Source organism: Macrotis lagotis, chromosome 1, assembly GCF_037893015.1.
Source record: "Macrotis lagotis isolate mMagLag1 chromosome 1, bilby.v1.9.chrom.fasta, whole genome shotgun sequence".
In the NCBI taxonomy this organism is placed as follows: domain Eukaryota; kingdom Metazoa; phylum Chordata; class Mammalia; order Peramelemorphia; family Peramelidae; genus Macrotis; species Macrotis lagotis.
The window spans coordinates 281034789-281062127 of record NC_133658.1 but is presented as its reverse complement, the minus strand read 5'-3'; the positions used below and the strand labels follow the sequence as shown (position 1 = coordinate 281062127).

Below are 27339 nucleotides of genomic sequence, written 5' to 3'. Positions count from 1 at the left end.
AGTGCTCTTATCGACTTTACCATCAAGGTGCCCCTTAATGACTATTTTAGTAAAGATTTCTATATTTTTCAAGGAAAATTAATAGAAAGGTCCTCAGTAATTCACTGAATCAATTAATCATGCTTATAAGAAGGCTGAGGCATCATGAGACAGTGTTGAGAGGGGTGGCATTAGAGGAGGACTGGGTTCAAGTTCTGCCTTTGATGCATATTAGTTGTGTGGTCACGAGATAGTTATTTAGCCTTCTGGTGTCCCAGGTAGCTAAGACATTAAATTACAGATGATTTATCAATCTGTATTGGTAAATAGAATTTCCATATTGGGAATTTCTTACATCATTGAAATCACATGTCACTGGTTCATATATACAGATTAAAGATAAGCTTAGAGTTATCTAGTCCAGCTTTCTCATTTTACAGATGAGAGAAGTGATTTTTTTTTGAACCAAAGAATAAGGCTTTAATTTACATTTAGCCCTATTCAATCTCATGCTTTTGGATTTGGCCCAACATCCTAGCCTGGTTGAAATAATAACAACAACAAAAAGAAGTTAAAAAAAATATAAAAAGAATAAGTTCATTGAGCCATGGGGCTTACCAAGACACTACCATGCAATTGGTGTTACAGACATAGCATCTGGGAAAAATGGAATTGAAGAATTAGGGAGATGGAAGTCATCTAAAAGTTATCTTGCCAACCCCTCCACATTTTACAAATGGGGAAAATGAGGTCAAGAGAAGGGAAGTGATTTACCAAGGCTACACACAGTGAGTCAGTGACAGAACAGGAAGTCTTTGATATATTTACATGAGAAAATCAATTCTGTTAGAGTGTGGAATAGCAAACACTAATTCAGAGAGTCAAGAGATCTGAATTCAAGTCTCATCTGTTGCCAAAGCAGCTACATGACCACCTTAATTTCTTTTTTTGTTTTAATTTTTTATTTATTTAAGGCAATGGGGTTAAGAGTGACTTGCCCAAGATCACACAGCTAGGTAAATATTAAGTATCTGAGGTCAAATTTGGACTCAGGTCCTCCTGACTTCAGAGCAATACTCTATCCACTGTGCCACCTAACTGCCCCCTGGTTTCATTTCTTTGATGACAGTTTTTTTCACCTGTAAACTGAAGGGCTTTAACTTTTCCATCTCTAATGAATCTATTGTGATGTGAATCTATTAGGACTCTAAGTGGTGCCTTTCCTGGCAAGGCTATATGAATTACCATATATTCCAATGATTTATTGAAAGCCATGGTTTGAGAAATGCTAGAAAAGCCCCCACTCTAAAATATAATCTCCCATATCCTAGGCATAAGGTTTTTGTTTTTCTACCATTAGAGTTTATTCCTTTGGGGTAAACATTGCTTTATGTAAAGTTCCTCTTTTAAAATACACATTTTCCTGGGGATAAGGGTGCCAAGACAGTAACGTGTTAGTGATAACCAATTAGTTTAACAGTGGGGATGATGCAGGGGTGGAAGGGATTGTATGAATTGAAATTCAGGGATGTGTACAGGTGTAAAGAGGAGAGGAAGAAATCTTAAATATTATGGGTTAAGAACTTGGCACCTGTTTTGGTATGCCCCGGGAGGGACCTTCTTTGTTTTTTGGAAGGATTCTGGATTACAGTCCAATTTTCTATAGACAGCATGTGACTTTGTGTGCTAACAGGAAAATACTCTAAGAAGCTTATAGAGAGAAGCTGACAAGGCTTTTCAGACACTAACTGGTGCTTACCAATCATTTTAGCTTAATTGAATTAGAAATATATAGATCAGATTGCACTGCAAATACATCAAGTTTTTCAAATTAAAGAAAGATTAGCTCTAGGACAGCATATAAGGTTTTGGGGGTCTCATTAAGTCCAATATAACTGGGAATATATCAATGTGGGTTCTAGCCCCCCCAATCAGATAGATCCATCATAATTTTCCACATATCTTTTTCTCCAACCTGCAGGAAAGTCAAATGGCAGTAATAATTTATATTTATATAATGCTTTAAAATAAAAAAAAAAACATGTTTAAATGAAGAATCATTATCTCCTCTTTACCAATGAGGAAATTGAGAAATCCAAAACCAATTTGGTTAAAGGGAAGAATAAGAGGCTATGCATTGAGCTGTTGATTTGGATCCTAGATTCATTCTGAGATATGTGATCCCCAGATTAATTCAACTGCTTACCTTCCACCTTTAAGTTGTGGGTGGTCATTCTCTTCTCAGCAAAGAACCCAGGATGATACCAACTGAGAGACTGGGGTTGTACTCCAACCCAACTCTGATGTGAGTAGATTCACTTAATTATCTCTAGCAGAATGGCTTTTGACAGAGACAAAACAAGACATCAATAAATGCAGAAAGATGCAGAGAACAGTGAATATACCAGTGCATGACAAAAGGGAAAGAGACTAAGAAAGCAGTAAGGAAGGGAGCTGGAAGATATAGTTCAAACATGAGTGAGGTTAGTCTGGAGGTAGGTGAGGGTTTTAAGATACACTGTGTTGTGGTAGGAAAGAATATTGAAATAGAAGTGAAGAAGCTTATATTTTTCTAATTCTGGTTATTTTACCAAATAGACTTTGTGAACTTGGCTAACTCATTTTCACTTTCTGGGCCTAATCTTACTCATCTAAAAAAAATGAAACTATCAATATAGACAAAATCAAAGATTCATTCCAGTTCTGAAACTATTTTCTAAGAAATTTCTAATAATTATTACTCTAATCTTTTCTTCATCATCATGATCCTCTGGCTTAATACATCATCTTTTAAAATATAGCTTAGTGGTACCATAGCTACAACCTTGACCCTGAAGTCAAAAAGACCTGAATACAGATACAGTTTCAAACACCTACTTATTATGTGATCTTAGGTAAATCACTTAACCTCTATTTGCCTCAGTTTCCTCAACCATAAAATGGGGCTGATGATAGCACCTTCTTTCTAGGGGTGTTGTAAGGAACAAATAAAGTAATAGTTGTAAAGTGTTTCAGGCCCAGCACATAATAGGCACCAAATTTATGCTAAATATCATTATTATTGTTATGTTGATGCCTCAGGAAGGATGATATTAAATAATAATTTAATATGATCATTATCTCTGGAGTATGCAGGGCTGCCAGATCACTTTCCTATCTGATAGTAATCTGAGACTGTGTGCAGTAGGAATGGGAGATTCAGGAAGATGGGTGAGGAGACCGTGATCCTTAAATTATTTACTTGATCCAGTAAACCCCATCTTCCTAAATTATACAAAGGGAATTCCCAATCCAGCCTGGGTTAGAGAATTCCAAACTCAAAATTTGCAGTGTTTGGACATCTGGGTTTTTTCCTTGTCTATACTTAATAAGTTGTCAATAGCAGCAGATGGGTCCAAAAATTCTTCAAAATGACACATAAGCACTTTTTTATGCTACTCTTCAAAAAGTGCTTATGGTGATTTGTTAATTACAGAGATGGGGATTGTGATGGTAAGATAGGAAGTCCAAGAGCACTGAATGAAATAGTCTTCTAACTCCCCTGGGCCTATTACCATGGGGGCCTGGCTAGTTGGGCATTCTCTTAAGTTCTTCTGTGTCATCATGTCATTTCTGTGATCTCACTAATTCATCACAAAGGCAACTGAACTCTCTGATGTCCCCCCCTCCCCAGGTGATTCTGTCTCTGTTCCTCAGTGACTTCTAAATTAAATTGTCAAAATGTGTTACAGAGAGAAATATCTCCAGAGAGAGAAACACTTCATCCTTTCATCCTAACTTGGCAGCGAGGCCAGTATGATCTGAGAAAATACTTGCCCAGTCTATTATCTTGCTCGTCTCCTTTAATATACCTACTTTTCAAGACCCAACATAGTGAAATCCACCCTGGTGAGTGCTAAGGACTAATAAATGTTTTCAGGGTGATTGGAAGGATCTGGGGCTTTGGTTATTTGGGACCTGCCAGAATATTTGTAAATTGGGAACAAATGTTTTTACTCTAGAATGATTGCCAATCAACTTTCAATTAATGTTCAGTTTGGTACAAATCTTATTTTTATCTGAGCCTCAATTTCTCCCTCTATAAAATGAGTAGTTTGGAATAGATTGTCCCTAAAGTTCTTTCCTGTTTTGCTGTTGTATGACTCTATGAATAGCTCACAAGCATAGTGTTAATGCAGTTTTACAGATTTAAAATGCTATGAAAATATACAATAGGCATTTCTTTGTAGTACTGAGTATTTCTAGAATCACCACATTTTAACCTATCAGAACTTGTACTGTTTTGTTATTGAAAACACCAAGAAAGGCATTAATGTCCATCATGAAATATTCAGTAAGGAAATTGCATAAATGCCTTGGGTTCCCAGAAATGGTGCCAAACATTCCCTGCATTAAGAGCTTCCAAATACAGGCTATTTTATAAATCTTCAGAAGCTATTATCATGTGACTGGACAACTCAATACCATTTCAGCATTTATATCATTGCTTATGAGAGCAGAAGAGAGGAATGAGCATGGAAAAGGGGACAGAAACAAAAACTCTGAGAAAAAAATGGAGATTTTATTATCTTTCCATATTTCTGTAACAATAATTACTTTAGTGAAGGAACATTTAGTACTTCATGCAGATAACACTTGTGTTGAGCTATTTCACATACTCTCAGCAGACTGTGAGTTCTGAGTATTGTCCCCAGTAGTTGGGAGGAATTGTATTATACCATTAACATTCTCTCACCTTATCCCCCTTTTTGTCCAATGCCTCCTATACAGCCTGGAATTATATTTCGAGGGATCCCAGTGATCAGAGCATAGGGATCAAACTCTACAACCAAGGTAAAAGCTCTGTGATCAGGGATAAAACTTTCAGTCTAGTCTGAATCTGCATACAAAACTTTCACAATTTAATCTGTTGTCTAGGACTAAACTTAAGTCTCTGATTAGTATTAAGAATCAACTAAGGTAGAGTTGTATCTATGATCAAATTGGAGGATTAATCAACCTATGATTAGGATAATGATTTAGTTTGTAGTCATGATTAGGAGAAAATTTGTTGCCAGAACTCAGTCTCTTACAAAATTTAGCATATAATCTTTGGTCAGGGTAAAGACTACTATGACATTCTTGGAGCTTCTCACATACTTATATAAGCAGATATTTATTTTTCATTTATATTAAGCCATGCTTTTAATTTAACTTAGATTTTCATAGAGGTAAAAGAAGTGAGGGAAGTTAGAGTAAGAGGAAATCCTTTTTATCTTGCTTACAAAATTCTTCTGAAGTTTCCATGGACAACTCACCTTAGACATTGAGTTTTAAGCTTGACTCAATTGTTTTCTTTTGTCTTTAATTAATGCATAGGCAGCTTTCTTTTATTTTCCTCTAGAAGACTGTGTGAACTTGATCAAGTAGTTCTTCTTCCCTCTTAGCTCCTGTCAAGGATATTTTTAAGATCTCTTGAATTTCAAGACTATAATATTCTCTACAGTTCTTAAATATTAGTAGAAAATGGAGTTCTGTTAAAAATGAAGATGTTTCAGCACCTTGGAGAAGGACAGGAGAGAAGGACATGATGTAGGGAGGCTCTTTCAACTTCAATAAACATTTACTAGGGCCTAGACTGCTAGGTGGTGAAGTGGATAGAGTTCTGATCTTGGAATTAGGAGAACAAGAGTTCAAATTCGGCCTCAGATATTTGACACAAACTAGAGTGACCTTGGGCAAGTCACTTAACCTTGCACTCAGGACCATCTCCAGCCAATCCTGATTCATGTTTGGTCACTGTACCCAGGCGACTCTGGAGGAGAAGATGACTTAGGACGGCAACCTCCTCACTCAAATCCAATTCATGTGCTTGTCATGGCATCATCTCTCCTGATGTCATGGTCTTTTTCAATAATGGAGGACACTGGGAGGCTAGGTGTGAAATGGATAGAACCCTGGCCCTGGAGTCAGGAGTACCTGAGTTTAAATCCGGTCTCAGATACTTAATAATTACCTAGCTGTGTGGCCTTGGGCAAACCACTTAATCCCATTGCCTTGCAAAAACCTAAAAAAAAAAGAATGAAAGACAAACACCAATCAATCATTAGAGGCCTACTGTGTGTATTAGGTAATGAGGAAGGTAAAAGTTTAGATGAGACACAGTCCTTGTCATTATAGGATTTGCAGTCACCTAGGGGATAAGACATCAAAAAGAAATGATACACAATATTACATGTTTATATTAGATTTTCAAACAGTTTATGTTCTCTGTTCTAAGGTGGGAAGATCATTAATGACTGAAGTATCAGGGAACGATATTAGGAATGAACTAATTTTTGGGGGGTTTTTTTGGAAAGATTTTAATTAGTTTGAGTTTTATAATTTTTCCCCATTCTTGCTTCCCTCCCCCACCCCCCAAAAAGACATTCTGTTAGTCTTTACATTGTTTCTATGGTATACATTGATCTCCATTGAATGTGATGAGAGAGATATCATATCCTTAAGAAAGAAAAATAAAGTATAAGAGATAGCAAAATTACATAATAAGAAAACGGTTTTTTTCCTAGATTGAAGGTAATAGGCCTTTGTTCAAACTCCATACTTCTTTCTCTGGATACAGATGGTATTCTCCTTTGCAGCCAGCCCAAAATTGTCCCTGGTTTTTGCACTGATGGAATGAGCAAGTCCATCAAGGTTGACCATCACCCCATGTTGCTGTTAGGGTGTACAATGTTTTTCTGGTTCTGCTCATCTTGCTCAGCATCGAACTCAAATCTTTCTGACTTCAGTGCTGGAACTCAATCCCCTGCACCTAGTTGCCCATATACTCTTCCTAATTCTCTTCCTGACTCTCCTCCCTGTAGTCTATATACTCATCTATAGAAGATGGGGAACCAGAAAGAAAGGGGGGGACTAATTTTCTTTTTTTTCTTTTTTCTTTTTTTTATTCTCATTTTGTACAATTTTTTTTACATTAATAAAATATTCTTGTTTAAGAGTAAACAAAATACCCCTCCCCCCATGAATATAGACTTGCTTGGACGAAAAAAGTAAAGGGGAGAGAAAAAAATTAAAATTAAAAAAAATAGTAATAATTGTAGGTATGGCCAGGTGGCGCAATGGACAAAGCACCAGCCCTGGAGCCACGAGCACCTGAGCCCACATCCAGCCCTGTAGACCCAACAATCACCCAGCCATGTGACATGAAAGCCACCCGATCTCCACTGCCCTGCAAAAACCAAAAAAGAAGGAAAAAAGAGACCCAAAATAAAATAGTAATCATAGTAGAGGTGGCTGGGTGGCAGACAGAGCATTGGCCCTTGAGCCAGGAGCACCCGGGTCCAAATCCGGCCTCAGACACCCAAAGATCACCCCACTATGTGGCCCCAGGCAGGCCACCCAGCCCCATTTGCCCTGCACCCTCCCCCTAATAATAATAATAATAATAATAATAATAATATTAATAAATGTACTTCAGTCTTTGTTCCAACACCAACAACTCTGTCATGGGTGGATCGCATTCTTTATGGTAAATCCATTGCAAAAGTTGCTTCCATATTTTTCCAACGTTGCCATTGCTGATCACAACTCTCTCCTTTCTTATTTCTCCACTACCATGTACTGTATTTTCTCTCTCCTTTCACTCTGACTCTGCTGTAGGGTCACTGACTGGCTCAGCAGACAGATCCCTGGTCCTGGGGCCAAAAGGCCCTGAGCCCCCCTACCACCCCTTAGGCCCAGCATCCATCTGGCCCTATGGTCCTGGACAGGCCTTCCAATCCCAGCCCCTTGCAAGAAGTAAAAAAGAAAATGTGTTATATCTGACCACTCTCCCCCCATGGTCCAATGAATGAACTAGTTTTGACTGGTCTTTAAAGGATGGGGTGGAAATTCAGCAGGCAGGAGGAAGATAAATTTTAGACAAAAGGCTAAAAACTAAAGAGTGGAATGCAGCAGATGGGACAACAAGTCGTTTTGTTTGGCTGAAGCATAGAGTACATGGAAGAGATTTATGAGCTACATGGCTAAATATGGTAGGTTGATACCACATTGTGAAGGACCTTGAATACAAAGTAAATAAGATTAAACTTTACTTGGTGGGTATATGGAGCCACCAAAGATTTTTGAAAGGAGAAATCTGAGTTAAAATCAGAAGTCAGATTACAAGGGTTGAGTAATGGAAGCAAAAATGTCAATGACTTTCTAGGACTTTGAAAGTGATGGTGAATAATGGCATGTTTTCAAGGATGGGTTTTATCTGATAGAGCCAGAATTAAAACTAATGATCAGGCCTATGCATCAGGCAGTGTTCTGGGGATAAGGGAGTGAGGTCTATCTCCTGACTAGCCCTGACCTTAATTTATTTCGGGACTGCCTTTGGAACCTTTGTCACTGTTTACCACTTGAATTGGAATGAAGAGCATCTGTGGAGGATTGGCTGAGAAAACTGGCACACTACCCCAAGTCATTTATTGTAAACTCTTAATCATTTGTAAAGATATAGTTAATAATATTTGCACTATCTATCCTAGAGGGTGGTTAGAAAGAAAGTGTTTTGGGGTGGCTAGGTGGCTCAGTGGATAAAGCACTGTCCCTGGAGTCAGGAGTACCTGGGTTCAAATCCGGTCTCAGACCCTTAATAGTTATCTAGCTGTGTGGCCTTGGGCAAGCCACTTAACCCCATTTGCCTTGCAAAAAAAAAAAAACCTAAAAAAAGCGTTTTGCAAACTTTGCACTCTAAATGTGAACTTAATGTGCCAAACTGTCAGTACAAAAGTAGATGCAATATAAGAGTTTAGTAACTGAAGAACTACTTAGTTTTATAAATGATAGTAATGTCTTCATCATTTCTAGATAGACCTTAGGCAATATAGAGTCTAAACCATTCCTTTGAGAGATGAACTTGAGAGGGTGACAGCTTGGTATCTCTAATGTCACAAACTAATTAGACTAGGGACACACTGACTTTTAGTCCCAGCTCAGTCACTTTTAATGATCTTAAGCCCAAACTTATATTCCTATGAGATACTTATCAGAGGCTAGCTTGTCCTTTGGTTGTTTTGTGCCTGCCATCACCTTTCTAAATTAATTATGAGTAGGAGCAAGATTTTGCATATAATAGATGCTCAATAAACACTTGTTTGATGATCAAATTCTGTGTAAACATAATTATTTCTTATAATGTCTGCAGAATGTGAAATAAAGGAAGCAAGCAAGCATTTATTAAGTAAGTACTATGTTCATGGTCCTATGCTAAACTCTTCAGAGATGTTATTTCATTTGGTCCTCACAACATCGTTAGGTAAGTACTATTAATATCTCCATTTTACAGTTGAAGAAATTTAGACAAATAAGGATCAAGTGACTTATCCACTGTTACATATCTAGAAAGTGTCTGAGATTGAATTTGAACTCAGGTTTTCCTGACTCCAGGCCTAGCACTATAATCCACTGTGCCATCCAGTGGCTTATATTTTGTGCCTCACAAAAAAACCCTTCATTTCATTTTAACAAGAAATTAAAGTTAACAGCAGTGATTAGTTTTAACTACCCATTGTGATGGTGTAAAGAATAGAAGTGGTGATTCTTTACTGCACCTCTTATGCAAATCATGAAAAAAATTCATTAAGAGGAGGAAGGGTTACATTTTCCATCAAGTTTAAAATTGATCAGAACTTTGATCTAATTCTATGTGACCTTTTTCATTATTTCAACATCCTTACAAATGTGCTCATCATTAAGGCACTGGGATATAGGAACAGAAAACTGTATGTCATTGCATAATGAGACTCTGTAGGGGTAGGGGAAAAATGCAGAGGGACTGAGTTCAAATCTCAGATCTACTACTATGACTTTGAACAAGTTTTTTCACCTCTCCTGAGCATCAGCTTCATCACATGTAAATGAGAAGTTTGGAGCCCTAAATCTCTGCCTATGTGTCCTTTTAGGGAAAGGAACAGGACCTGTGATTTTATTAGTGTTGGTATCTTCCAGTGAGGATCTGATTCTTATCGGTTCAGGGTGCAATATTATCTGCAAAAAAATTTAGTCTTAGAGGATTTCCTATAGTATTGGAAAGTTAAATAATTTACTCAGGATAACACATGTACTATGTATCGGGGGCAGGACTAAAACCTAAGACTTCCTGGCTCCAAGGTCAACTCTCTATCCACAACTCCATATTGCCAAATGTGCCTATTAAAGGAAGATTTACTTTAATATTTCAAAAATCTATTATTTCACTATGGAGAGTAGTCAAATAAAGTCAACAAGTATTTATTAATCACTTATGTGCCAGTCACAGTGCCAAGCCCTGGAAATACAAATACAAATATAAAGAAAAATAGTCCTTGTCTTCTATCCTAATGGAGGAAAACAACATATATAAAAAGAAATTGGGAGGGAAGAGTGGAAGTTGTGGGGGGGGGAGTTACATTCCTAGGAGGCATAATGTAAAAAGTTTGGACTGCAACCTAGTGAGAAATGAAGAGATGACTGGTCTGGGCCTAGCCTTAAAATGGAGGTTCATTAAATGGAGATACAGGGAGTAGACTTCCAGTTAGAAGAAGAGGCCATAGTGGTGTATTATATTTCCATGGTACTATTTTCAGGATTGGAGTGAGCTTCTAGAATGAACAGATTTCTGGGACATGGTAGAGAAAGCCCTGAGTGCTACATGAAGAAGAATGTCCCTTTACCAACAGATCAAAACCTCTATATGCCTTATTAGATCATATTTGAGGGTTACAGTGGTCAAATAAAAGCATCTGTACAACCAACCTGTCCAGGAATCTCTCTCTGATCTTAGTAATACTGGCTTATGAACAATAGATATATAGCCTGTCACTGAACTGCTAAGTAAAGTACCAAGATCCCAGAATCTTAGATTTAGAGCTAACATTGACCCTAGAAACCCTAGGGTCACTTCATTTTACAGGTGAAGAAACTATTCTTATTTGGAAATGACCCTCAGAAAAGCTTTGTCACCAGTGTATAATTTTTATCAAGTACTTCCAAACTGGAAATGCTTCAAGTACAAACCTGATAATGATTAGAAAGAATATTTGATTAAAATTTCCAGACTCTCTGGGGTAGATAGGATCTCTAGAAGTCATTGACAATCTTCTGGCCTCAAAGGAGGACTCAGTTTAAATTGCTCCATTCAGTAAAGGAGGAGGCATCTTAAATTTGAAATTGTCCGGGGACAATAATATTTTCATTGCCACACGATCAACTACAATTCAAGGCAGAACAGTTTCATTGTAAGCGGGGTAGAAAGTAATAGGGCAATTTTGGTTTTATGTTAACAAAGGGAAGGATAAAACAAAGTGAAAAAGGGAAATATGGTACTCAGGAAAGTATGTTGCTGAGTAATAATAATAATAATAAACTTCCCTTCATTCTCCCTAGGTTCTTTTTCTTCAAGGTTGAGGGGAAATGGGATTGTATAGATTTCCAAGTCTCCCTTCTCATCCATTTACCTTACTTATAAACTTAATCTCCACCAAACCCCAAACTATTCCTCTCCTTCAAAGATCCTAGCTTCCTAATTCCTCAATATCCTCAACTCCCATGACCTCTTTTTTTTTAAAGTCTATCTCAACTATGTATAGGGATGTTTGAACCTCAGATTTCTTCATTCCCATTCACTGTTTAACTGAATTTTGCTCCAGGTATCAGAATTCCTAGCTATAATTCTGAGACCTAAATGTGTCTTTAGACAGCAGAGAAAGCAGACTGAAGATAAATGTGAAAAAAGGAATGATCAATCTGATAAGCTCATATTATTCAGGAAAATTGGAACGAGGGTTACCACTAGAAGGTATCAACAAGATAGCCTCAGCAAGAAAGACCACTTCTGTATCAAAGATTGGAGTCCAGAAGGACAGTGTATAAAGATGTAAGCAATGTTGATGTGTCTACTGGGAGAATTCACAATGGAGTCTCCCCACTTTCCCAGTAAAACTGGAGGGAGCATCATTTGCAGAGAAAAAGTGTTTAGAGTGGCATATGAGACTTGAAAAGGGAGAAGGTTTAATTGAGGGTATATGAGTTAGCAAGTCTATTAGATAGAAGATAAATTTATAAGTGAGAACTCAGTTAAAATTAGGCAATACAAAATTGAGGTGACTCCATGTTTCTTTATCTGTGAAATGGGAATAATAGAACTTTCACTGATTCCCTCATAAGTTGCTGTAAAGATCATGTAAAATGTAATCAGCATTTCTGCAGTGAAGGACTAACCTTTTGAAACTCTATACTATCCCTTTGCCACAGTGGGAGAGAGGTTTACTGCATATGCACAGGCAGAGAGTAAAAGTTTTTCCCATCAGAATGATTTCATAATGAAGGCTTCTGCCAGAGTTCATGACCACAAGGAGTAAAAGACAAACTGAGCCATCAGCATGCAGACGACCGTGACTGAGAGCAAGAAGATTTGACACCTGATAAAAGGTGAGCCAAGAGCTGCATCAGAGGCTGGGAAGGATCTAGGCAGAGTTGGCTTGCACATTAGGCCTGCAGTGAGATACGTAGGGGAATCACTAAAATCTTTAGCCCTAGGAGTCCATCTATGAGCCTATTCTAGCCTTGACAACAGACCAAATCCATACCATCCCTTTGTTAAAACTATTAGTCTTAGAAAATCTCATAAGATACATTCAAGATCTGGGTACATACTCATTTGAGAATGTGGCTATTGTGATTTTTGCTGCTTTATTAGTTATTTTTGCCTTGATTAAATGTTTTTCTGTTTCAGTTCTCCTTGGATGGGTCTGTTAGCTCACAATGATAAATATTAAGTATCTTGGCCTAAATTAATTTCAGAAGTTTCCAATTTTTAACTGAATGGGAGCAAACAAGTGAAGATTGGTAAATTACCATTAAAAAATCTCCACAAATTGAACCATTAGGGTCCAAAAGTAATTGAAATTGTTAAACCTTAAAGTCCTAAGTACATTTTTACCACCACTATCACCACCATCATCATTATTGTTAAGAAACAGTTTCTTTTAATGAATAGAGTGTCAGCCTTGGAGTCAGAAAGACCTAAATTCAGATCCTGTCTCTGAAATGTTATCTGCCTGACCCTGGACAAGGGTCTTACCTTTATAGTGTTCTGTGTCACTTTTTGAGCATAAACTGCATAGCAGTTGTAAGATCTACCTGAGTAGAAGAAGTGACTTCAAAAGGAGTTTCTCACTCTTTTTATTTTTTTAACTGAGGGAAAAAAAATATATTCATGATATCTGATAAGGTTCTCTCATCTAAGATAAAAGAGTACTAGTACAAATATAAAAAACCAAGCATTCATCAATGAAAAAATCTCACTCTTTTTATTAATTAATTAACAAGTCTGGTTTTAAAAAGTTTTGAAATACATGATAGGAGTTCTTAGCCTTGTTTGTGTCATGGTCGATTTCGGCAGTTTGGTGAATCCTGTTGGCTTCTTCTCATTAAGATTTTTTAAATGCATAAAATAAAATATATAATCAGAATTACAAATGAAACCAAAACTAATTATGTTGAAATTTAGCTGTATTTTTTTTTTTTTTGCTACACAAGTTCATAGATTTCCTGAAATCTTTTCAAGGACCTCTTGATGTTTCTGGACTCCAAGTTAAGAACCCTTGATTTAATTTCTCTTCCAGTTTTAATTAATGTTCTTTGATTCTATGGAAATGGTGAGGAACAATGTAATATCTTATAGTAGAAATTACTTCTTTCTCTTCTCTTCTTGGATTTCTTAACTTAGGGTCAAGCCGCCTTTATGGTAATTTTGTTGATATTAGGTTGCTAATGTTTATTTCTTGACACTACCCCAAGAATCCTTTGATTTATAATGACTTAACAGAATAACCATTCACTTAATTTAGATCCACTAGAAAGATGTGACAAAATTAGCATGCAGAATAGGATGTATGTTTTTATATTCAGTCATTGGAGGAATTCATTTTGTGTATATTTCTTACAAGAAATTTGTTTTTCTTTCCCCCCCCTCCCAATGAAGTGGGATATGGGAGGAAAAGAAAATAGATTTGAGTTAACTAAAATAAGTAGAGGGATGGGGGGGAGGATTAAGAATATGAATTGTGGCACCTACTTTCAGATGAGGTCACTACATTATTAGTTTTACTTAACTTTTTTTACTTTATTTCAAGAGATCTCTTATAAGTGGGAGTAATCTGTAAATGTTTGAAATGTAAAAACAAATTACATCAATTAAATTTTTTTTAAAAGATTCATGATAAAAATACATTCACTTCTAGGAGCTAAAGCAAAAATGCTTTTACTCCTCTGTTTTGTTTAGAAAATTTCTAACTGGGATTAAAACATCATTGGTTCAGATTTCATGAATTTGAAATTTCCAACAATCAGCTAATATTTATCAAAAACCTTTTGTGTGAAAGACATTGTTGATCAATCCATCAATACAAATTGAGTGTTTACCATGTATAACATTGATAATTTAAACTTTTAAATTTAATTTAGTTTAATAACTTTTTAATCTTTTTAAAATATGTACTTATACTCAAACAACTACTATATTGATTGTAAATTTTTCTTATTTATTCATTTAAGTAGGTCCCTAATTCTTTGTCAATCACAAAGGTTGTGAGCTTACATCTGATTTATTTCCTAAAGGCACATTTAGCAAATTGCTATAGTTCTTTAGATATTTGAAATTGCACATAACTGCACTGAATGAGAAATTTAAATGATATGAAGCTCCCAATACCGAGATAGGACAGGCTGGATAGCTCCTTGTGCTGTCATCTAGTTCTAAGATGGAATGATTTTCATGATAACCACTTAGTAGATATAAAACCTTCACACTGGCAATTAGCTTTTACTACTTCTTTCAATCAAACATCTCCAACTTTGCAACAGAAAAATGAATAACTATTGTAGTGTATTTTTGTGCAAGTTTTAAATTCAATTTTAAAAATTTAATCAATATTTATTATATGACTTCTTATATACAAGGTCCTATGATGGGTAATTAAGATAAAAAAATTGGAAAAGATAATGACTGTTTTCAAGGAGCTTGCACTAGTGGAAAGGATATGATTAAAATATGTTAAATATGGAAGGAACCTAAGGGATCTTCTAATCCAATGTATACATACAATCATGGAGGGGCATCTAGGTGGTATAGTGGATAGTGCTTTGGAGTCAGGAGGACCTGAGTTCGAATCCAACTTCAGATACTTAATAATTCCCTAGGTATGTGACCTTGGGCAAGTCACTTAACCCCATTACTTTGCAAAAAAACAAACAAACAATATTGTATAAGATAGAATGTGATAATGGCAAAGGAGAAATCCAAGATTTAAGAAAGAGAAGAAACAGATCATTTTCAGCTGGGGAAGAGTTAGAAGTCCTAACTGGAGAGTCAGAGTTTGAATTCTGCTGTGCATTGCTATTTGGATGACTTTTCCACAAATCACTTCTTTTCTTTGGGCTTCTTGGTCTTCCTATATTGTGGGAGAGAGGGGTTTGAACTAAATGTTCTTTCTTTGGGATCCTTTCACTTCTAAATTCTATGCACTTATGAACCCATGAAATTTAAAAATTCCATTTGGATTCAATGTAGAAAGGTAAATACACTATACAATCTTCTCCTGCCCCATCATTCTTAAAGTATCATTCATTCATTTATTCATTCAACATTTATTAAGCTATGTGTCATTATATTGTTTAGGGTTTGAATTATATAATCTGTCCTTCTTTGAATTCTGCTTTTCAGGGATCATGAGTGTTCATTCTTATTCCCCATTCATGTAATAGCATTTGTTAAGAGTAAGACATAATTCAAAATTAGTCCTATAATTGGAAGCTTAATGGGACCAAACACTATTAGTTGTCCCTCTAACCTTCTATATTATTAGCATTTTAAATTGGACATCAAAGAAGTATTTGGAAAAAACTGCTTGTTGCATTGAATTAGAGGATTTGGTTTGTTCCTCTTGGCCCTAAATTGGGGTCAAGTGGTAGACATTTCAGAAGGTTTATTACAGTTCAAAATTAGGAAGTATTTTCTAGTAATCATGCTCTTTCAGCAATAAAATATTGAAGTGACTGTCAAGCCAAGGAAGACCAATCATCTTTCAGGGATATCATTATGGGAATTCCTGCATTAGGTGAAAGGTGGACAAGGAAAATAGATATAGAGCAGGAAGGGACATGGAAGTCCCTTTTTACAACTGTAGAAACTGAAACAGCACAATTAAGTGAATTCTTAGGATCACACAAATATTAAATGTCTAAGGCAAGATTTGGACTCTGATTTTCTCAACTTCAAGTCCAATACTTTCTGAGCTATATCATCTATCTGCCAGATTAATCAAGGTTAATGAAGACTGAATAAAGGTCTTTGGGATTTGGCTATGGAGAGGTTATTGGAGGAGAGAGCTAAGGTGGCACAGTGAATAGAGTACTGGCCCTGGAGTCTGGAGGACCTGAGTTCATATATGACTTCAGACACTTATAAACAACTAATTATGTGACTCTCGGTGAGTGATTTAATTCCTATTGCCTTTATTTAAAAAAAAGTGGGGAAGTTATTGGTGACCTTTGAAAATTTCAATAGAATTATAGAGACAGATAAGGAGAGACTGGGTAGTAACAGGGTGGAGGCACCAAATGATAGTAGTTAAAGGGAGGACAAAAATAGTATATTCTGAAGAGGGTAAAAAGACTTATGAAATGGGGCAGCTAGGTGGCACAATGGATAGAACACCAGCCCTGGAGTTAGGAGTACCTGAGTTCAAATCCAACCTCAGACACTTAATTACCTAGCTTTGTGGCCTTGGGCAAGCCACTTAACCCCACTGCCTTGCAAAAAAAAATACAAAAAAAAAAAGGACTCATGAAAGAATTTTGTTTTATTTTGTTTTTGTATAGGGAATATCTGAGCATTCTATGGGAAAAGGGTAAGGAACCAGAAGAGATGATAAGATTGAAGACAAGGGGCGACTAGGTGGCACAGTAGATAAAGCACCTGCCTTGGAGTCAGGAGTACCTGGGTTCAGATCCGGTCTCAGACACTTAATAATTACCTAGCTGTGTGGCCACTTAACCCCACTTGCCTTGCAAAAAAAAAAAAGATTGAAGACAAAGGGTAGAGAGATGGAGATGAAGATGGCGGTAGGGAGAATTGTTGTTGAGCCTTTTAGTGGAGGGAGGAAATCCTTCTCCAAACTTTTCCAAGTCTTTTTTTCTATGTTCAGTTCTTGTCTATATTGTTATATTTATATGATGATGATATTTGTCCTTTGTTCTTGAAAAAGACCATGACATCAGGGAAGTGTCATGCACATGAATTGGATTAAGGGGGTTGCTGTGCTAAGTCACCAGTCTCATTTTCTCTTCTGGAGTCATCTGGATCCATTGGCCAGATTTGATGCAAGGCTATCAGGGGCCAGATTTGATGCAAGGCTATCAGGGTTAAGTGACTTGTCCAAGTTTACACAGCTAGTTACACAGCTAGTCTGAGGTCAGATTTGAACTTGGGTGCTCCTGACTTCAATCTTAAACCTATTTTACCATCTAATTGCCTCTTGTTTTGAGGTTTGCAATAGCCTTTCATTGCAAGCTATAAGATAGGGAGCCCAAGAATTATTCTGAGATCTTTCTTCCATAATTCCATATTGAAGCCCTTCTCTGAAGAAAGTTGCCATGAATAAAAAAAATCTATCATGCAATGACCAGCTTGATGAAGAATTTTTTCCAAGACAACACATATCCAGTCCATTATTGAAACCATACCACAACATTTCTAGTTGACCTTTCGTTCTGTTGCCTAATTCTTTGAGAATCCTAAGTTACCTCCATGTTATTATGTGGCATTGGAGCAGTGATAAGCTGTTAAAATGTTTAACACCTGTGAGTTTAATCTGCATTATTAACATTTTCTGCCATCATATTCTTAAGACTAGACAATTAACAAAAGAACAGATCAAGCCTTGATTTGTAACAGATGCCATTTCTGAGATGTATTTAATGAGAAAAAAGAAAATTCAATGAAAATTTCACAATCAACTCTACAGTCTAAATAGTACATCTTTACCATAGAGTAATGCAAATAGAAACTATTTGCATGACGTCTAAAGATGTATAAATCACTTTTCATGCATATTCTCATTGCTCTTCCCAATTGTCCTGAGAATTAATACTAAAGCTATTACTACATTTTTGAGATGAGGAAACTGAGACCTAGAAAAGACAAGTGACTTATCCATGGTCATACTAGTGTGTCAGCAGTGAGATTTGAATACAAAACTTTCTGTCCTCAGGGCTTTTCTCAATATATCATGCTGTGTGTCCATGAAATGTAGCATTTCGATGCAAATATTATCCCTATTTTATTTATTTTTTAGGTTTTTGCAAGGCAAACGGGGTTAAGTGCCTTGCCCAAGGCCACACAGCTAGGTAATTATTAAGTACCTGAGGTCGGATTTGAACTCAGATACTCCTGACTCCAGGGCCGTTGCTCTATCCACTGTGCCACCTAGCCCTATTTTAAAGAAGAAGGCAACATAGGTAAACTAAGTGACTTGTTCATATTTAAGTCATAGGTAATTTCATTTTCTGTGGCAATATCTCATCCTGGATGTGAGGATGGGTTTGCCTTAACTTTCCATAGGTCTTGAATGTTTGATTACTCAACATACCCTGTGTAATTGCTGTCCTTACTCTTTTATTAATCAAGACAGGAACATTAGTATTCACTATAGCATATTAAAAAAAATAATGTGGGTCTTCTGAAAAACTAAATACAGACTAAGAAAATTCATGAGTCATACATGACTCCATGGAAAAATGGTAGAAGCACAATGCTTATTAGTCCATTTAAAAAAAGAATTTAGGGAAATATGCTTGTCATTCTGGGAAAATGTATGAATTTTGTTAAAAGCACTGTGTAATTTCCCAAATGCACTCCAGCCCTTTCTCCTCCTCCTTCCTTTCAATTCTGGACCCAGCTCATTATCCATCTGCAGAGTCAGGCCAAGATATCTATCCTGACAGACTAACTCAATGGGCTGCCTATCCAGCAACCCATGTTGTCTTCTACATATTCATTAGCTATTGAGTTTCTCCTGTGCTTAAAAACTAGACTAAACTCTTCTGAATTGTCATTTATTAGCTTTGTGATTAATATCTTTGAGCTTCACTTTTTGGCACCTGTAAAAAAGAGTTTATGGGGGCAGCTAGATGACTCAGGCAATAGAGCACTGGTCCTGGAGTCAGGAGGACCTGGGTTCAAATTTGACCTCAGACACTTAATGGATACTTAGCTGTGTGACTTTGGGCAAGTCACTTAACTCCATTGCCTGACAAAAAACAAACAAGAAAAAGGGTTTATAGGACCAGAAATACCTATTTGATTGGATTGTTATGAATCTCAGATAAGTATGTAAAGCTCATTGCAAATCTTAAAGTGGCACATGAATAAATATCAGTTATTGATCTCAGTATTCATGGACTTGATGCAATCAAATAGTAGTATTTAGAGAACCCCAGTCTAGACAATACTTGGTATTTGTTCAAAGGGAACAAATAATTCTGAAGGGTTGAGGTTTGAAGCAACCAAAGTTATAAGGCTTATATAATCTTAAATTATAGAGAAGCATGGAACAAAGGCCTTGTCCCTGGTGAGTAGGAAGGGAAAGACTTAATCCTCATAGCCATTATTTAGCTGGCTAGCTGTTCTATTTTCTAAAAGAACATGGCTCCTGGAGGTGACTTCTACATTGGGAGAGAAAGAAAGATGATCACAATCAAAATTCAGAGAACTTTCGTGGTAGAGGAAAAACACTAAAGGATTTTTCCCTGATCTTATACAAAGTAAATGAAGAAGTCTTAAATTGAAGAAGTTAAGTCTCTGGGATTTAAGCTAAAAGAGAATATTCAGATGGCAGATCCTACTTTTCTCTTCATGGGGAAGGACACCCCTGCAGTGACTCTAGCTGATGCCAGAGAGATCTACAACTTGGGGTCTCTGGCCAAGTCACTCCTAACAGTGGCCAGTGATAACCAAGGACAGCCCAGAAACAGTCACATGAGACAGAATGGAGCATTAATTAGCATATCAAGCTCTCCAACACACACACACACACACACACACACACACACACACACACACACACACACACAGACACACACACACAGACACACACACCCAGCAGAGCTTACAACATTGTCAGAGACGACAAGGTATGGGGTATATGAGGTCAACAGGGAACAAGCCCAACAGAAGCAAATAATGATACCTGCAGATGATGTCAGCAGACTTTATAAGCATCAAAGGGTTAAAATGTCCTCCACAAATGTTCCCCTTATGTCTGTTCTTCAATGTGTGTTTTCTAGGTGTGTCAATTTTTCTCCCCAGTTGTGTGTTTTTGTGAGAGAATGTGCCCAGATGAGAAATGCTTTATTGCTACTTTTTTTTTAGGTATTTGCAAGGCAAATGGGGTTAAGTGGCTTGCCCAAGGCCACACAGCTAGGTAATTATTAAGTGTCTGAGACCAGATTTGAACCCAGGTACTCCTGACTCCAGGGCCAGTGCTTTATCCACTGTGCTACCTAGCCGCCCCTTATTGCTACTTTTTTATTATGATCTTACACATAATATTATGCAACATTTACTTTAATGAGGGTTGTCTTTTATTTAGAATTCCATACTAGCTCCTGGATGATACAAGCAGCAATAGAAAATTCAGGGGAGTAGGGAGTAAATTGTTAAATTTTTGCATTTAGAGGACATTTAAAACCAAGAGTTTGAAGTACTTTGCAATAGTCTCACTAAAATAACCTGGAGTCACCAAATCTTGTCCAAGAGGCGTGCTGCAGAGAGACTTATGACTAGTGAATTTATGGTATTGTGAGTGGGAGTCACGTTTTTCATTAGGTAAGTGACATAACTCAATCCCTCTCTGCCTTGCCCCAAATACCAGCAAATATTATTAGGACCTAGCTAGAGAAGAAGGCATAGACTATGGCAAAGTGCTGAGCAGAAATTTGGGATGGGGTAGTTTGGAAATAGATTTGTGATTTATATTTCATAGGTAAGAACCAAAAAGACTCTTGACCCTGAATCCTCTGAGCCAAAGTATAAGTTTCTCCCATTTTCCTCACTGAATTTGAACAAGGATCTTGGGAATGATCCTTCTGGCAAACTAGGGATATCCTAGAAAACAGGAAAGAGCTGGGAGAAGAATTTTCTTTATTTCAGATAACCGCCAGAGTGATGGAGTCCCCAGGAGTTTCAATACTATATCTTTTTAATTTCAATAGCATGCTATAAATGCACTGTAATCTTTAATTCAAGTGTTTTCCTGTGGATCTCAAAAAATTTGGAAGAAGATAAAAAGCTTGATCATATGGGAACAAATATAAACCCATTGAGATCAATTATGAAATATGGTATGATGATGCTTTTTTACATTTTAAACTCAAGATTAAGCCAAGAGGGAACCGAAGCAGGCGCTGGGAGTTTGGAAGTGCCATCTGGTACATGCACAGAGATCCAAGCTGGAAGTCTACATCTGCACATGTATTAAAAGGTCTGGGTCTGGCAGCCCAAGCTTGGATCACCACCTCGTGGCTGATGCTAACATTGCATCCTGAGTAGCTGAGCCAGTCTATGCTTCTGGCAAGAACATAAACATTTTGTTTAGCCAACTATCTTTCCTCCTCCTGTGCCCAGAGACAAGCAGTACCAGGAAAAGGGATAATTGTCTTCATTAACACCAACAAATAGCTTACAATTAAATACCTCTTTGAACTAATTATTTCTTCTATCTAAAAAAAAGTGAAAACAGTGCTTGTGAACTAATTTTTGAATGAATGTGAATCTATAGAATAATGTGAATCTGAGGTAGCTTTTCTGGGCAATATAAAGAAGGAAGATGCTCCAGGTGCTAAAAATCCATTGAAGAATCATGTTTGTTCTTAACATCTTAACCTTGTTAGACAGGAACATTTAAGGTTGAGGCAAATGTTTTATTGTATCCATCAAATAATAAATTCAGCTGAATCTCATATTCTTTTTAACTTTTAATCAGTTTTGTGACTGAGAAGATGAAATCTGCAAAACATTGTGAAAGGTTTTTTCCTCATATTTTCATCAAGAGCAAGCCCTTGGGGATCTGATCACCAGGTTTATACTAACCAAGATACCTGACCCTTTTACTTGATATATGAGGAGCACATCACAGAACCTCAAAGTTATCCTTGACTTTATCCTTACTTCTATATCCAATCAGCTGCTGAGTTTTTTCATTCCAATTCCTACCTCTCTTCAATCCATTATCTATCCACTCACATGGCTACCACCCAAGTTAAAATCTGCATCACCTTTCACCTCCACTATTTTAATGGTTTCCTAGTCTTTTTGCATCCAGTATTTTTTCTCTCCAGTCCATCCTCCCCATAGCTCTTCCACAATCTTTTTTTTAGGTTTTTTTGGCAAGGCAATGGGGTTAAGTGGCTTGCCCAGGGCCACACAGCTACGTAATTATTAAGTTTTTGTTTTTGTTTTTGTTTTTAGATTTTTCAAGGCAGTGAGGTTAAGTGGCTTGCCGAAGGAAACACAGCTAGGTAATTATTAAGTGTCTAAGGTTGGATTTGAACTCAGGTACTCCTGACTCCAGGGCTGATACTCTATCCACTGTGCCACCTAGCCGCCCCACAATCTTTTTAAAGCACCAGTTGTGATATAATTTCCTCTCTTAATAATTTTAAGGAACTCACTAGCATCACTAAGCCAAACACAAACTCTTCAGTTTGGTGTTAAAAACTTTTCACTTGACTCTATCCTCATTTTCAGATTTATTTCCCTTCATACACTTTATATATTGACCTATTAGATACTCCTCCACCTCAACATTTCATCTCTCCTCTCTCATGTACTTTGTACAGGTTTTTCCCCATATATGAAATATACTTTCTCTCCTCCCCTTAGTTCCATAAAATCTTTAGCTTCCTTCAGGAATTAATTCAAGTGATAATTCCTATTGAAAGAGTTACCAGTTTTTCTCTTGTTAATGTTGCTCTCTCTCACTTCAAATCTTGAATTTACTTCACAGTGCATATGCTGCATTCCCTGGTAGAATATAAGTTCCCTGAGGGCAGGGACCTCTTTTTTTATCTTATTTCTTCAATGCTTAATCCTGTGCTATAAACATAGTAGCTGTTAAATACTTATTGAATTTTATTGGATATATGCATTGATTATCCTAATGAAGTTTTATAGGCATGAAAAATAGGAATATGGGTTGATAGACTGATGTTTTCTATTTTAGTGTTATTTCAGGCTATTGATTCAGGAAGCTTGGTGGTATTATAGATAGAGTACTAGGCCTTGATGGAGTCCCATCCTCAGATACTTTCTAGTTGTATGGTCCCTGGCCAATCATTTAACCTCTGTCTCAGATTCAAATGGGTATAATAATACCTACTTCAAAGGGATGCTGTGTGGATCAAATAATGTTATGTTTGTAATGTGCTTTAGTACCTGGCTTAATATTTGCTTGTTCCTTTTTTCCCCCTTCCTTACTTTATGTCACATAAGCACACTATCAATGCCTTGATTCTTGTTGATAGAAATGTTAAATAGCAAAAGGTCAAGAACAGGTAGATCACTAGAGTATTCCACTGGAAACTTTTTTCAAAGGTAACATTGAACCAAAAGGTAGTCACTTTTTAAATCTAAACTAATTTTAATCTGGACTAATCTTCAATTAGTTCCAAATCCATAAAATTTTACTGTCACTTAATTTTCCACAATAATAGCATGAATTACTTTTTCAAACTCTTCACTAAAACAAAAGTTAAAAAAAGAAAATAAAGTTAATCTTGCAGAACCAATTCTTAGTGATTATTAATTGAGATGACTTCTGGTTTCTGTTGGGGCATGATAGTTGTGACAAATTGCATTTGATATTTTTTCTCCACAAAATGGTGATGACTCCATTTCCTGTTTTCCAGAGTTAGGAACTTGTTTAGATAAGTCAAGTTGGAACTGTTACAATAACATGTACTGACTTCTCATCTTTTTCCTTTCTTCTATTTTGATATTAATTTTTTACCTTGTTCTAAACAGTGGATGATCTAACTGTATACAGACAGCTGACACTGAAATGACTCCCAGAGAAATAATCAGTCATTTCTTGACTATTAAAATAGTCTATTTCATTTCCTTTGTGATGCTCATTGTCCAATACATTATTTCTTCTAGAAGAAAATGTACATGCAATACTGCCATGATGACTTTCTTAAGCCAAAACTCTGTCTTAACCCAAACTCTATTTTCCAAGCATATTTTTCACCATTCTTACTTGTGCCACCTGAAATCACCAAGTATCAAGGGTTTTTTAACTTGTATGGGAGGATCTTATCTAATTCTTTGAATAATTCCTCTATTTACTCATCATTTGCAACAGGTGTTGGCATACAAGTTACAATTATGACAATCCCTTTGCTGATATGATATGGTACCTCATATTGTAAAGACTGTAAAGAGAGTGGACCAAATATATCAGGAAGTGATCCTTTTTGTTATCCTAAGAAGCATGACGAAAAAACCTCTTCCAAGTCTTTTATTTGTCTTTCTGATGATAACCTATGAGTCATCATTTCAATTAATTGCAATTTGTTTTTCTCTTCAGATTTTATTTATGGCAAGAATACCAATGTGCTTAGTTCTTCTGGGTGTTTGTTAATTTATTGGTTGTTTACAAGGATCTCACAGTTAGAGTAGAAAACAGTTAAATTCATGTTTGTAAAAATGTCTAAAAAAATCTCATATGATAGTTATCAATCAAACTTTCATTAACTACATATTTTGTGTCATATGCTGTGCTGAATGTAGAGGAAACAATGGAAAAACAAAAATAGCCCTTGCCCTCAAGGGGCTTTCAGAAGACAGGTTGTGAATGTAAACTTGGGGGTATGCCTTCTTTAAAACATAGCAACTAGGAAAATAGCTTGAACCTAAAAAAATAAATCCCTTAGACTAGCAGTATTTAAGAGAGGGAAGAAGGGCAAAGAGATATTTAATCTAGTCTTGTACCTCTCTGAGAGCAGTTTGACTAGTCTCAGTGACCCTTTTCCTGATTCCCTGCAGAGAGGAATCAAAGTTTCCCTTGGTAAGTGGTAGGTAAGATTCCAAAGATATCCATTCATGCCTCTCCATGAGCCCAATTTGGACAACTGAAGTACACATATACATACCTACATGAGCAACAAACATAGACCCATCATAAAAGGAAGGCATGGATTCTAAGAGGGGAGAGATAAGGAAGAACATTCTAGGCATAGACTCTCCACCCTATTATTTCCTAAATTTTTTAATTATCACTGAGAAGCCGAAGGGAATTGTACAGGACTAGGAATCACTTTGTCTTTTTGTTTTTGTTTCATAGATTTTTGTGATCAGCCTTCTGGTCTTAGACTCTCTCCATATTAGCCAGACTAATCCTTGGACAGCAGGTGAAATCTGTCAATAGGGCCTTTGTCAAAACCTTTCAGCGTGTTAGAACTTCCCAGAGTTTGTACTCTACTGGAATAACCTTCAAGAATTCAGGATCACTATGCCATAATAAGGTATCAGGCTGGTTTTTTTAAAATAGAAGTATAATAATGGTAATAATAATAATTACTTCTTTTTGTAAAAGCTGTATACTTTCAAAGCCCTTTAATATCCATTATCTCATTCATTCTGAGAGTAAGAGAGCCCAGGGATATATTGTTTTTCCCACTAGACAAATAATGAAACTAAGACCCACACAATGGATTAACTGTGGAGCTAGAATCTAAGCATCCTAACTCCACATCCAGTACTGTTTTATGTTAAGAAATTAAAATTCTTGACTCTTGCTTCTGCTGGGGATGAATCTTGATTTTCAGCTAAGCAACTATCTGAAATACTGACCCTTTGTGTTTTCTGTCATCTTCTCAGTTTAATTCAGATTTATGGCTACCTTCTTCCCATGCCCAGAAGGATTTGCTGAGTTTCTGCCTCAGGATCAGTCACTGGGCTTTCTACCTGAGAGATAAAAGAAGGATCAATGGAAGAAGAAGAGATGAACAGAAAAATCAAGAAATGAAAACTTGAATGTAAATTCATTTTATCTCCAACTAGACTATAATAAACATTTTGATGACAGTTTGCTTCATTTTTCTTCCTCAAAAAGAATGATAGAATTGAGATTTTTTGAGGTAGATGGGACTTAATTCCTTCATTTATCAAAGGAGGGAACATTGTAACATTGCAATTAGCAATTGAGTACATTCCCTGTTATATGTCACTGCCTTTCATAGATGTCTTTCTAACCTGATTATGAGCTCCTCAAGAACACAGAAAACATATCCCCCCTTTTTTCTACTTAATGATTAGTAAAGACCTCGATTCGATACATATCAAGTGCCCAATGTACACTTCTTGCATGAATAAATGTTATTAATATGAATAATGTATTAACATGAATAAATGTATTAATTTTGACTCTACAAATAAAATTTTTGTTCCTATTCTTTTGTCTTTTTTTCTCTTACCTCTTCTTCCTCTTCTTCCTTCTCCTCCCCTTTTCCTCCTATTCCTCTTTGAATTTCTGCTTTTCCTCTGCCCAATAACTGGTAATAATTTGATCTTTTGAATTTAGCAATATATTAATTTATAGCCAGCACCCATCATCACTGTGAAGTAAGTTATGCAAAGAAAGTCAATTGTTAAATTTTCAGTGAGCATTTATTGAAAGTCAGCAACTGTTACATTTCAGGGCTTGATTTATTGTTTTGTTTCTTGTTTAGACTCAAGAGATGAAAAAGTGTAAATAAAGTGGATTCAACTTGAAATCATGTGTTGTGTCCACTTTCCCCTTGAGAGTCAGTTGTTAAAACATTTATTAGCATACTTTATCATTTAAAATATTTATGAATTGTAAAGGACTTATGAAAAATACTGTGCATCTTCAGTGAAAGATCTGGTAATTAAAAATATATAGTAATGTTTTACATATATACATTATATTTATAGATGTATATTATATTTATATAAGCATAAATAATGTTTATATATATACACACACACACGTGTGTGTTTAATGAAGGGTGAGGAGAGAGGGAGGGAAGACAATTCAGAGCTTAAATGCAACAAAAATATAATTTTTAACAAAAAAAAAGTTAAAAACTTTATAGAATTTAATCCTTGACTTAGTTTTGGAAAAGACTTCAGCAGCATCTTAGTCTTATTCCTGCATTTACTATCAATTGGTTATCAAACCTCTACTTGAAGACCTATAGTGAGAGGAAGCCCATTGAAATAGCCTCTTCCACTTTTATACATCTTAATGTGAATAAATTATTCCTGAGATG

At 36.3% G+C, this 27339-nt stretch overlaps 1 long non-coding RNA gene across 2 annotated transcripts; it reads left to right on the top strand.

The window, feature by feature from the left end:
• The first annotated feature begins 3665 nt into the window (after positions 1 to 3665).
• LOC141516538 (uncharacterized) lies at positions 3666 to 26285 on the top strand. Of its 2 annotated transcripts, XR_012476729.1 has the most exons (6): positions 3666 to 3867; positions 4750 to 4812; positions 9152 to 9187; positions 12238 to 12414; positions 25389 to 25569; positions 25925 to 26284. It is a non-coding gene; the product is annotated as an uncharacterized LOC141516538 (long non-coding RNA). The 2 variants fall into 2 exon arrangements; XR_012476731.1 differs by lacking the exon at positions 25389 to 25569 and having other exon boundaries at positions 25925 to 26285.
• Positions 26286 to 27339: the final 1054 nt, after the last annotated feature.